The sequence below is a fragment of the Diorhabda sublineata genome, chromosome 8, assembly GCF_026230105.1.
Source record: "Diorhabda sublineata isolate icDioSubl1.1 chromosome 8, icDioSubl1.1, whole genome shotgun sequence".
NCBI lineage: Eukaryota > Metazoa > Arthropoda > Insecta > Coleoptera > Chrysomelidae > Diorhabda > Diorhabda sublineata.
The window spans coordinates 20,570,222-20,584,556 of record NC_079481.1 but is presented as its reverse complement, the minus strand read 5'-3'; the positions used below and the strand labels follow the sequence as shown (position 1 = coordinate 20,584,556).

The 14,335-nt window shown below is 31.4% G+C and overlaps 1 protein-coding gene across 16 annotated transcripts in view; it reads right to left on the bottom strand.

The window, feature by feature from the left end:
- LOC130447221 (uncharacterized) overlaps positions 1–14,335 on the bottom strand; it is a 533,966-nt gene that overhangs the window by 26,274 nt on the left and 493,357 nt on the right. Inside the window, exon 1 of one of the 16 annotated variants that reach the window (XM_056783923.1) lies at positions 10,574–10,797. The exons of 14 other annotated variants lie outside the window; for them this stretch is intronic. The gene's annotated coding sequence lies outside the window, so the exon portion shown is untranslated. Of the gene's footprint in view, positions 1–2,128; positions 2,727–10,573; positions 10,798–14,335 lie in introns of those variants that run through there. One more of the 16 variants, XM_056783924.1, reaches the window with a different exon arrangement.

Sequence of the window (14,335 nt, the reverse complement as noted above, 5' to 3'; positions counted from 1 at the left end):
TTAATTGTGACAATATAGATCAACATGATTAGAGTAATGGTAATGAATACATAGAAATACCATAAAGAACAAGTTTTATAGACGAGATAAAATATGAACGATAGTAGAAGCTCATCCAGAAAGGAAGATTCGATCAAATAATTATTTACTATTAAAAAAATTAAATAAAAGCTAGATAAGATAAAGTGGTTCTGAGAGTAACTATTATTAAAAAGACCTTTCAATAACAAGACTATGGTTATATCTATATAATATGCAAATAGCTAATATTATAGAACCTATAACAATTAAAGCAACAAAATGACAAGCTCATAAAAGATCAAGAACATAAAATAAACATTATTATAGTGGAAATATATCAAAAGGCATTCAAAAAAGTACGAGGATGTATTGATATCTAGTTATCCTAGATCAGTTCCATGCATAAACAAAATATTGCGTTACCATAGCAATGAACAATTAATTATTAGAAGTGTCAGTGTAAAGTTTGACGTCAAAAAAGGAAACCAGAGTTACGCAATAAATTAAAAGAAAAAGATGTCCACCGAAATTGTGAAAATCGAAAAATTGGAGTATCAAGCAATCATCAAGTACCTGTATTTAAAAGGGTTAAGAGGTAAGAAGATTTACTAAGATATGAGAAAAATTTCTGCAAAATGGATCCCCAAATGTTTGAATGTTGACCAAAAGCGTGTAAGGGTAGAAGCATCGCGTTCGATCTGTTACTATGGATGAGATTTGAGTACATTTCTACGATCCAGAAACAAAGCAACAATTGATGGAATGGCGACACTCTGGTCCTCCAAGACCTAAGAAGTTTCGTGTTCAAAAATCTGCTGGAAAAGTTCTTACTTCAGTCTTTTGGGATTGCCATGGAGTAATCATGATTGATTTTTTGGAGATTACTATTCGACACTACTGACCACTCTACGGGAAAAAACTAAAGAGAAAAGACGCGGAAAGCTATCCAAAGGTCTTTTGTTTTTGCAGGACTACGCCCCTGCACACAAATCTCATGTTGCCATGAAAAAATCCGTGATTTAGGGTTTAAATTACTAGAACACCCCCCTTATTCACCAGATTTGGCTCCGTCCGACTATCATCTCTTCCCTAAACTGAAAAAAAGTTTAAAAGGTCGTAAATTTTCTTCCAACGAGGAGATAATAAAAGCTGTGGAGGTCTGAAAGAAGAAACATTTTTTTAAAGGTCTAGAGATGTTGCAGGTTCGCTGTAATAAATGTATTCAATTAAGAGGAGAAAATGTTGAGTAATAGAATATTCTGACATAGAAATTTTGTTTGGTTCTATAGTAGGCTAAGAATTTTTCAATATATCCTCGTATATGTTATTCTTGAAAATTTGAGTAGACGCCTCACAAAATAATTTAAGAAATCAACGTGAATTGAAACTAAATATGGTCGGTACCATCTGAATAAAATACGGTAGGTTTTTGTTAGGATTAGTAAAGTTTGTAGAATGAAATTGGGACACATTGATCCTCGAGATGTTGCGTAAGTTTTTTTTACAAATTTCTTCCTTCGTGATATAGTTATATAACTTCATATAACTTTGCTTGCTTCAATATACGCACCATTTATTATTTAAATTTTTTATTCATTGGAGTTAATTGGTAGATAACGTCCTACTCTAAACTAGTAGGTATAAGAGTTATATCAGCTTAGTAAGAAAGATAAGTTCGACAAACCAGTTAAACATGCATCTCAATCAATCACAGTAGAATCATACTTTGAACATGGAATTATTAGATGGAAGAGAAATAGAACTAGACACAGCAATAAATGGGAAAAGAAAAATATGTCGAGGAGAATAAGTTAAATAACCTATGTGAGATGGTGCAAATCATGGATAATACATAAGAATTAAATTAAGACTATAGAAGACTTTCACAAGAAACAAGTAACATGACAACACAAGATAAGGAAGTAGAGAAGGAAAGAGAAAAGTTTCCGACCTCAACCTGAAGATGCCAACACTTATCAATATAAGTTTCTGAAAATGGACGACAGTCGTATAAAGGTTGGAGAAATAGAATAGGCTATCAGCATTTACCATCTAAAGATTTAAACATGCATAAGATAATCGCGCGTTGGGTGCTGTGTTTGCTTACTTTGGACAAAAAGCGCATTCAAATAAACATTTCTCGCGCGATTTAAGCAAAATGAGTTGGATTTTCAGCTTCGATTCATATCCCGTGATGAAACCTGGATCCACGACCGTAATCCTAAAAGGAAAAAATAGTCAAGAGAGTGGATTAAAAAAGGTAGTATTGTTTCACCGACTATCTTTAACACGCGAATATCATAAAGTATTTACTGTGAGTAAAATACAAAAAGAATTTAAGGAAACAGAAGTGTAAGAAAAATAAGTGCTAAGAGAGAAACTGCTCTTAGTTGAGATATCAAAATAGATCTATTCAATCCTAATATCTCTATGAAGCATATATATAATGTTGAAATTAGCCAATCGCCACTAGCACAAATTCATTAAGCATATAAATTACATCTTTACAAACTTAGAATTCTCTAGGAATGACTAAAAGATGATTCTGTTTTCTGAACAAATTATGGATCAACTAGGAGCAAACAGCATTCTATCTAGTAGATGATAACCCAACGAAATTAACGATATTGATGAGAATCAACGCTGATTTAGAGAAGGCTACACTCAACGTATGGAAAAAATTGAGTTTTGAACAAGAATTGTAAGAAATCAAGTTATTTGGAATTTCCGCAAGAAGAATTAGCAAGGACATTGGTTAATTTGTTTCCTGTATTCCTGTATTGATGTCCCAAATAAAATAATGGTCCCAACAAGATTTTATCGGATGTATCTGTCTAAGGATGGATAGTAAAAAGACTACCGAAATCCTCAGATTTCAATCCTTATTGTATGAAGGGTACTTAGGTACTTAAAAAGCAAAATTTCAATACCAAACGAAAAAACTAAATATATCAATAAGTCAAAAGAAATGTTCACAATAAATTTTCATCGCGTTTAGAATATTATCAAATAGTCACTGAACAACATTTACAGCATTAGCTTAAAATAATTAAATTCAACTCAAACTTTTTTACAATAGACTTGATATTTTACCTATGTATACTTACACGTGAATATTTAGTTTGATAGATTGGTAAAATACGTGAATAATTCAAATCTCAACATTAAAACAAACACCATTTCATAGAAAGTTATGATAAAATAAAAGACCTAATAACGAAAGATTATTTTTACCTAACGCTTCTGAATGTCGTTTTCTCTAGATATAACTTTGTCATGTCTACAATAAATTCCGTCAGATTAACCATTTAGATACGCAAAACTAGCAAACAGGAACTTTCTTTGTTCTATTATTATTAGAAAAATTTTAACGTGTCAGATTCTTGAGTTTATTAAAAATCATATTTTATTTCATTGATATATATTCATATAGATTGTTCTCCACTTCCCAAAGGGTAATAAAAATAAAAACATGTCTTATAAAGCGAATGGTAAGGGTTGAACAGGTAATAAAGGAATGAAGCTCGTATGATAAAGTACAGGTAATATGATACGGACAGGAAGTTGCTGGCTTATTGTAGAAGCTGCAGAGCAAGTGGCTTTATACACGCTGGTATGTTGTACATGTCCGTTAAGAAAAAGTTGAAAAATGGTTTAATACTAAAATAAAGATATAGAATTGGGTCAGGAGACGCCAGATGTCACTTAGCGAAAAGTTATATGGTTGAAAAAATAATATTGAAGTTGGTTTTTTTGGTAGAAATAGGGGCGAATAGCAAAATGTACCAAAAAGTTTCAAACTGATCTTACCAGCGTGGTATATTTATGAAGTTGAAAAACATCATATAATGTAGGTATTATTATTACCTTTATCAGCAGAGGCTCCAGGTTAAAAAACCGTGTAAATGGTTCTCAAAAAGAAATGTTTTCAGTAAGATAAGGAGTTTGAAATGATTGTTCATTGTTATAACTTATTATGCTTTAAAACGGGTAATATTTTTAATGCGACCGAGTAGCCGACAATATTGCCAACAATAACAGCCAGACTATGCAATATAAAAGGATTTTTCGGAAACTATAATCCGGATTCAGGTAGATCACCTATCAACTGATTACGTATCCTAACCCAGAACGAGATTCAGGTCACAATTTCCGAACGTCGCGTTCAATTTTCGGTGAAAATTTCAAATTTAAAACATAAATCTACTGGAACTTTTGATTCTATCACTTTTTATGCGTTAATTCTTTCATGATATTTATTTAGTTGTATAATAGATTCTAGATGTTTGTACTTGTTATTCAGCAGATATCAAAGATTTACCCTCTCATACGGATTTTACACTAAAGTTTAATACCGCTAACCTCAGTAACCTATCAATGACTCTGCTCATCAGAATTAATAGTATACATTCATTTAAGTGAAATAAATAATTTCTAATATTCAAAAAACCGAAGATAAATCTAACAACCCCTCAACTGATCGCACTGACGTTGCAGGTTCCCTGTCCAACTAAGAGGAGAATATGTTGAGTAATAAAATATTTTGACATTGAAATTTTGTGTGGTTCTATAGTAGGCTAAGAATTTTTCAATATATCCTCGTATATAAAGATAGATAAGTTACAAAAATGGAAGATTGAATATGGTAGACTTAAATTATCTAAAGTTTTACGCCTATTGAATTAAAATGGAATCCATAATCTTGACTTTGTTCTTTAAATGTTTGTTTGAAACAATATAAGCCGCTGCGACGCGTCAGCGTCTGCCATTGTTGCCCGATTTTTTAGCCCTCCTACAAAACAAATTTACGAGTCATACTGTTGCAAGAATTATAGTCGAGACAAGCAATAAGCTGCATGCAAAAATTTGGCCGTTCTTTTATTGCCAGTATTGTAGTCAATATTGCAGTACCCATTTATGGGTATCATTAGTTAACAAAGATAATGTGTCGGTTGCTTTTCCATTTCGCTTGGCAAAGGGAATCAGCATCACTTGAAGGGTACCACTTACCTTCTCAACATTTTTCATGGCAGCTCTTAAAACAATCATTATTGGAACCTGTTTGAGAAAATCGCGAAGAGTAATGTAAACGGATTTATTCTCAGTTAAAAGTATTATTATCTGAAATCTGTTGCCATATCCCGATCATAAATTCCAAATTTTTACTGCTAAATAGCATTTGCTACAAAACTTTAAGTCAAGATATTAAAAATATGTCAAACACGATGATATATTTTACGCTAATATATTCTTTTCGCTATTCGGTCTGATTGCTTCTTATTCAGTTTCGTATTAAATATTTAATTTATTTAATAAGATAATTTGAAACCGTTTCGCTAATTAATTAATCCCAAAACTGAAATAGTTTAACTTGTTTATATTCTCAAAATAGAATTGCATGAGTTCCATTGCGGAACTTTCTACTCACCATCCGTTGGTTATTTTTGTTTCTGATTGAAATTCCCAACAGCAACAGTTGTAAACGACATGGAAACGTAATTAATGTTAAGAATATGTAGACAGACAGATGGATTGTGTTTGGAGGAAATATTTGAATATAAAGGGTATTCTCAAAATATCAAATAATTTCAACTCTAGAATTTTTCTTCCAAAAAGATAGTTATCTGCCGAATATCTGCTACAAAAACTTCTTAGTGGAATTCAAAATTGTCTCCCATCTTTATAACAGTTATAAATGTGGTTCCAACAATTGAGCAAAACTAACAAACACTTTAGGCAGATTTTAACCATGTTGAAAAAAAAGTACACTCCGTAATTTTATTGGGTTTAATCCAATCCATCAAAAAATCGTCCTTGGTTCGGATTCTGCACAATAGAAATTAAGTGTTCCATCTGGGCGGTTATCGTTATACGAACGACTTGGGTTCCAACCGACTTAGGTATTGTTTGTAAACCGTTTCCGGGACAATCTTTTCGAAACTAGGTTGATAGCAATACTGTTACCAGAACCGCTTCCAATAACCGTTCCAAGAACGGTCCAGATTAGTAGGTTGGAGGAAACTTATATCTCTAAACTTTTGATGCGCGTTGTCCACGTACACAAATTCAGTGGCATGTAAACATCAAAACAGAGGTATATACTGAGAAATATTATTGATTACGGATAAATACCTTCCTTTATTAGTTTAAAAATAGATAATACTAATATGATATCAAAATGGCTTTGTAAACAAAACAGTTATTTATGATACAAGTGTTAAAAGTGAATGGAGAAAAAAACGAACAAAACAAAAAATTACTTTCAACACATACAATAACATAATGTTTTATAAAGTTCTTCTTACAAAAAAAAACCTTTTTACTCATATTAAAGTCCACATAGTTAAGAGGTTTATTAGGAGTGGTTGCTGTCCGATATTTAATTATAATTTACTAAAATGAATCAACTGAAAAATACGGAATTTAATTCTATATTGCTTTAGGTAAAAAAATTACTTAATAACGAAATTTCTAGATGTTATTTTCATTCATTTTTTCAATAATATCAGAGTGTCATAAAATATTGACGTGACAACATTAAACATTCATTTATATTTAAAAAAGTCAAGATAGTTTGATGTGTTCTTATTAATAATTTGTATTGTACTACAACAACAAGGACGATTAGTTGATAAATCGAAACTGAAACTGACGGTATGTGCAGAGTTCGACGCCGAAGCCGACATTGCTGTTAAGTTGGACGTCGAACATTGCATCTTGTTTTTTATAAAATCATTACTTTCAACAATAATATTAATAGTATATTACATAACAAAAGTTGTAAGTAACCCATTACGCACGAAGTGAAAAATTTTATGCACGAATCCGCGCAGCGGTGAGTGCATAAATTTCATGAGTGCTTAATGGGCTTACAATTCGTGTAACGTTCTATACTCTTTCTACGTCCATTCATGCATGCTACTTAAGAAAACGTGTCCTATTTTTAAAGAAATTGCATAATGTGCTGCCTACATTTAGGGGTATCACTCTTTCAATCCTAAATATATCTCACTAATGATAAAAGTTTTTGTTTTTTAATTGACTAAATTTGTGTAAATAGACCAAATAAATTACGTAAATAAAAATTTGATTGTAATTTAATTAAACGAAGAAGTTTAATTTTTTTTTCTCAAAACACACGTGTATGCTATGAGATATCATTACGTGCATGTTATTGTTAAATGTCATTTACAAGGAATGCTGACAGTGCGATTTTTGACGTTTACAGAAATGGGCGTAGAAAAAAGAATTTATATGCACGATTGGTTATAAAATCTTATTTTCAAATATTTCAGCCACGTGTTAGTTTTTAAAAAATATATTCATTTTCTTGACTATTTAGATAAATCTTTTTTATGTCAGTTACCTTTAAATGTCATAAATTCGGTATAAGAAAAAACATTTATAATTTAGTTAAGTCTGACACTCAAAAGCCGGAAGGAATACAATGTCTGAATCTCTCAAAAAGTGTACAACTAAGAATTTTTACCCGAGAAAGAGCAGAAAGATCGGTATGAATAGCGACAAAGTCGAGGTTTCCATAAGAAAATTAACGCGTGATTACCGTATCGCGGAAATTAGTATCCTAGATATACCCCATTCCAATTAGCACGGATACCAAGATGCAGTCGTTAACTAAAGCGGATACATTTTGCGAATGAGAGAGTAATTGTTATGGACTAAAAAATTGCTTCACACTTGTCAATACGAAAATTAAATAAAACGATGGTTTTAATACGGGCAATATAAGTGCCCGAACAATGTGTGTACCGCAACATCACGTTGGAGATGACTGGCCGGACTTAGCGTCCTGCTAATATATGTGGCAATTCAAAATTGGCTAATTAGCTAATCAAAATAGTATACCTTTCGTAGCAAAACAAGATAGCCCCTAATTTACATTAGACCCGACCAGTTGAGGAATTTTGGGAGCTTTTATCTCGCAAAGTGTATGATGAATTGTGGCAAGCCGAAAATGAGGCAGAATACTTATTAAAAAAATATATGTTTAATATTTTGAGTCAAAACTATTGGGACATACGTTAAAACATCAGAAAACCATAAAATCGAGTTTTTCTTATCGAAAAACAAAACTTATTGAACAGCCAAGTATTAAGTTTTTTACCTGTATCAACCATAAAGTCTTCTCATTTAGACAGACTATATTCAATATAGTAATAATCATTAAAATTATTCAACATTATATTGTAGAAATATTTTCATTATTTTAAACACCTGTTACGTTTTTGTAAAACTGTGCGGTAAATTTAGAAATTACTTATCTAGAAAATCTGCTGACGATTTGGATATGTCCTGAATTACTTTTATCCTTATAGGCCAAGCCAAATTAATCTTTTTTGCTAGACCGGATTTAATCGGACTTGTGTCGGGTTGGATTACAATTGGGTGGATTAGAATACCAAGCTTTGACGGAGCCTAATAAAAGTTTTTAGCTGAAATCAGGACGATTACATCAACAACTTCTTAAACTGAATGAATATATCCCTATCTTTTCAGATTTCTAAAATTGGAATGTATTGAAAATTAAATTAGGTTTACAGTTATAATGAATTTCTATATTTGTCATTTATGAAATGAAATGTAATCATTCAGATTCGGGGCCACATCTGAAGGATAGAAGAAAAGTTTGAAAACTTATTTAATAGTTATAAGACAGGTACAAATAACTGAAATGATGTGACCTGTTTTATATTCTGATATGAAGTTCATATATGTATATTTTAGGTTTAATTCAAATCGATGGAAATGGACGGCAAATTCCTATCGGACGTATAGAAAATAACGAAATGTGTATGTTACCAGATCCCGGAACAACTTACAAAAACCATATATATACATGTTATTTCGAATTTTCATCTATTCCGCGTTTTTTGTAGTCTGGCTGATTTAGAATACAGTGAAGTTCAATCACACAAATGACAGCAAAAATTTCAATTCAAAAATCTTGATTTATAATTGAATCAGAAAATAGTCGAGAATGTATTATTACCAAAACACACAATCAAATATTATTCTGTTTCAGTCACAATAGAGTAAATAAGAATTGAAGAAACTAAACAATCTTCAAAAATATTTTTTATATTTCAAATAAGGGAAGAGTCAATATAAAATTAGCACCTCACTTTTTTACATTAAAATAATATTTTATTAATCACTCCACATTAATGCTAATGAGAAGCTGCAACTTAGAATTTCTGGAACCGTTGTGATGGAAACGCACACCAGACAGAGTAATCGTGAGTGTTGGTCTAGTGGTAGTGGGAACAGAACAGTGGGTTCAGAATGAGAAGCTGCTTTTATTACTACTCTTTTTTTCCTATTCTTTCCTAGTCGTTTAGTATCTTCAACATGTATCATGTTACAGTTATTTCTTAATTTCAGTTTGGTTTGCTACTAAACCGTATTATTTTATTTTTTTAAATTCTCATTTATTTTTATTTAAAATCGAAAACTTATCTAAGAAGTTGCAATATGAACTAAATTTTCTGCACTCCCATTAAACGATTTATCGAAGAATTGGGGAACATTTCCAGACGAACGTGGAATGACATTTCAACAGCAAGTTTCTCAAAAGGAGAAGTGCTACAGTGGAAAATGGATAGGAAATATGCTAGTGGACTTGTTGAATCCTTGAACGTGAAACCGCTCCTGTTGAATACAAGCGAAAGAAGACGACCAAATGAACTGTTTGATTGTTTTTATCTTTTTTTGATACAATGAAAAGTTTGTTTTTTAAATGGTTTCTTTGAAACTTCTATTAAAACTTGTGGTTGATAGGGAGAAACCGAACACATATTGAAATTTAGTACGGCACAAAAGAGGCAAAAAATTCCAAAGAATTTCATAAAAAGATGATGGCATGTCAATCTGTTGTTTGGGGATACCTAATTATCTTATAACCATAAAACAAGCATTAAGTTTGATTTTAAATGTTGTTCAAAGCATTAGCGATCACCAATATCTGAAAATGCATATATCAGTTTTTAGGTAATATGTGAATGACCAATAATTCAACCAATAGAATATTTGAAACGACAAAAATATTCTCATCAAAAACTATGTGCGATTATTCGGAATTTACGATATATGGCACGAGAATGATTATATATATAACGTATATACTCTACGTACCTAATGACTAAAATTATATTGGAGAATCCTCTACTACCAAAAAAAGTTAAATAAATTTAAAAATTCTGATGTACCATTACTGTTTTTTCAACAACTTTATGGATGATACTTATATTTTTATTTATTAAACATATTGATGTAATGCGTTGTTAGTTTCCTATTCTTAACTGAACAAGTAATATATGCCTTGGTTATCATTGATATATCCTGACAGACAATTTTTTATAATAAGTACATTCAAAATCCTCTTCGAATCATCCTGATAATTTAATTCTATCTAAGTTCGTTAATGATGTTATTATTGATAAATAGTAAATAATCCAAAGGCGTCATGATTTTGGGACAAAATGCAAACATTAATCGGCCTAAACCCACACAATAATAGAAAAAAACTACTTACTGCTAATGCTGAATTATATATCAACTTTCTCCCACTTGAGCAAAAAAGTATCTCCGTTATAACAATTTTTGTCTCTCGTAACTTATTTTCGTACTCAATAGTGATCAATTTAACGTTATCCATCATAAAATATCCAAATTACTCGAAATTCGATGCACGTAAACACCCAAATAGATACACGAAAAATTCTGACTTGTTTGAACTTTCAAGTGTTAGTTGCTACTAATGTAAACACTAACGTAGGTAAACAGGCGTTTATTTGTTCGTACGCATTTGTCAGAAGTCGTCAGGGTTCGCATCAATCTAACATTTTGGAGAATGTTAACAAGACTAAGATAGAACATATTTTGTAAGCGATAGAATTTTGTCATGTTATAAGAATCAAATTTTTTTTGTCATTCAATAAAAAATTATTTTATTGCTTTCTCTACTATGTGTATCACAAGAATGATAATACGAAAATACCCGTCTGCTGATAGAGACGAACAAATAAATAAAGAAGAGAAACGCAATCAATATATTCGTATAACATCGTCGGTTATGAAACCAGGCACAATCATAAAATCTTTAGTATACATAAAATACCAAGAAACCCAATATTCACCAGGTAAAATATTTAAGTAACAGGGTCGTTTCTGAGAAAGTAGACACCTAGTTGTCTGAAAATTTTGAGAAAATAACATTTTGCTAAGATGATGGAGAAAATGTATACGGGGTTAGATTAAAATATAGAGTCCTCGAAATAGAGAAGATGATATCTCCGAAAGTTTAGTGGACAGAGTTCCTTGAAAAATGAATCAGTAATTAGTCGCTCTGAAATTATTATTTTGATTATGTGAATAGATAAAATGGTAAGGTTATGATCATCATTTTCTGTTTTTAATGAGTTAACCGGCTATGCCTCTTAAAGGCACGAATTTATACTTCACCGTCTTCTAGTACACATTTAAAAAACTAAAAAACAGGTATTTAATAATAATCAAAGTATAAAGTAAAAAGAAGTTCTTGAGATAAGAATGAAATTAGTGTTGAGAAAATTAATGTGACTATTTTCGGCGTCGGGTGCTTTATATAACATTGTTAAACTATGCGTATTGTGATCCAATAGATTTAATCCTGATTCCCAATCCGAGGACTATTCAAATAATTTTTTCAATTACTGAAAATGATTCACTGAGTAGGCCTTCCCTTTCACGTATTTCCTCCCAAGCGGACAGGACTAAAACAAAACACTAACTCGGTCTGTTTGTGACAGAACGCGAACTGTTCTAGAACTTAACGAATATAGGTAACTTCAAAGGGTCCTCATCTTCTAGGAATGTTTGTCAGCTTGATGTAAACGTCTTTGAAACTAGAACCAGTTTGTTTTTCTGATTTTAGGATTTATCCACCTGCAAGCAGTTATATGCATCTCTAGAATACTTCTAAAAAATACAAGCTGATCTAAATAATTCTGACGTTTTTTGGAACGGACAGCACTTGTTTAAGTGTCAAATTGTTGTTTCGTGTACTTATTCCTGATTAAATAAATCTTCTCCAAACGTTTTACTCATCATACTAATGCCATTCAGGTAAACCAGATACTGTTCCCATTCCAAGATTAGAGATGCCGAGAAAACTGTACTGGACAAATGGTAGGATAGTAAAGTGATCCACTCTTTATCCCGAAAACAGCTCTACAAATCTAAATTGAAAAATAGTATAAAACCTACGAGAGTATCATTTTAGTGACCTATGTATCCGGTGTAACGTTTTTTTCATCATTATAACTATCGGAGAAGCACATCTTGTCCATCCTTCAAAGCTACCTGTGAAATGGAATGGGACAAGTAAATGCGATTAGGTAACGACTGGTTAAGATGTTTTTAGTGCATATAAGCAGTTTTACATTATTACACTGTTTATTTTAATTTAATAAAGCCGACAAATCATTTGTTCAGTTCAGCAAAACTAAGACTTGTGTTCGTCAAGTTGGTTTGCTTTATCAATTCTCGTGCACACTGATACATTGACATAGAATAGCATATATATGGATCTATATCATCTATATCTATATCATTTGTAATGTATCTTGGTATTTCCCGGCTTTGAACTATTTTTATACATGTCGGTTTATTCGCGATTCATTTAATTTCAATTTTTTGAAATTACTCTTTTATCTAGAAAATAATCCAAGTGTATTAAAAGAGCGATATGCCTAACAGAGCGTTACTTCTAATAATTGATATAATGTTGATAACTTCCACAATGTTTTTTTGAGAGAGAATACCGTAAACATTGTAGTGATGTTTTTCGCAAAATTATCGAGATTTTCCATTGGTCAGTAACTCTGATTAACCTATTTAAGCTATTAAATTATTATCCAATATAGTGTAAAATCAATTTCATCGAGTTCGCCAATGTACTGCATTAATTTATTTCTCTGTTACTTGATATCCGAAATGGTGGAAACTGTAGCGTGAAACTAAATAAAATAAAACATCTAAGTTTATAGTATCTAAATAAAATTCTAAGCTTTATACACTGATAAATTTTTATTGTCAAAGCATTAAATGTATAGAGTAATGTAATAGAGATTATGATATGATTAAATCGTTTTCATTTTTTGAATCAAACAATAACCTGTCATCATGAACGAATCAGTAAAAACAAGATCATCTCATCTATTACCTTTTCATGTGTACCAGATTAATGTCGAAAAATTAATGCAACCTTGTTTTCCTAATAGGTGACACAATTCGTGGCAGTTCTATTTTCCATCTAGAATCAACCTAAACGAGTTCAGTAAAGAAGACTATCACCATCATCTTTTTCTTTTAATAGGACCCCTGTCTACCTAGTATTTCTCCTTGTATTTGTTTTCTGAGTTTCTTTCGAGTTTTCTAGCCTTTCTCGCAACATCTTTAATTCCTAGCCCTTCTTTAATATCCCGACCTCTCATTCTAACTCTGAAGATATTTTCCTAGATTCTTAGCTTTTCATATTTTTGTTGTTGAGGTTTCAGCTTTTGTTTTCGTTGCATACGTGAGAATAGGTTTTACGTATGTTCTGCAGATTCTCATTTTTGCTTTGAGTACTCATCATATTGTTTTCCCAAATCATTCATCTCAAATATCTGCTGAACATTGATGATTTTATCGCTTGTTCGTGTTTTCGCTCTTACTTGATATTGTTACTTCAAGGTAATTGAGTTCCATTGTTTGTTGTCGAGAGGTAGGTTACATCTAATCGGATGATTGGTTATGACCATTGAGTTTTCTTAGTTGAAATACTCATATTAAATTATCTGCAATTGTCTTCATACTGTAGATTAAGCACTGTAGGTCATCTTTCATTCTGTCACCACTACTCCATCATCCGCATCCATCTGTTCTATCGATCCCTTGTTAATAGTTCCAATTTCACTCATGTCTCAAGTCTTAACACTACGATTTTAGTGAAAATTCATAAAACTGGGTTCAACAATGATATGTTTCTAAAATTGTCAGAATCTCTTTTTCTTCCTTTCATATGTATCAGTACGGATATACTTAGCTTCTACTTTTACGGTACATACCGAATATTATAATCTAGAATAAGAAGACGAGTTCTTCCTTTAGTTTCTCAACTCCATATTTATTGTTATCAATACTAGGTGCTTTTCAATTCTTTCACTGTTAGACTTGTGAGAGTGTTGCAACAAACTTTGAGAATGACTAGGGGAACAATTTTTAAATAAATAGATTAGTGTGACACTATTCCTATATTTAAAATGTACTCATC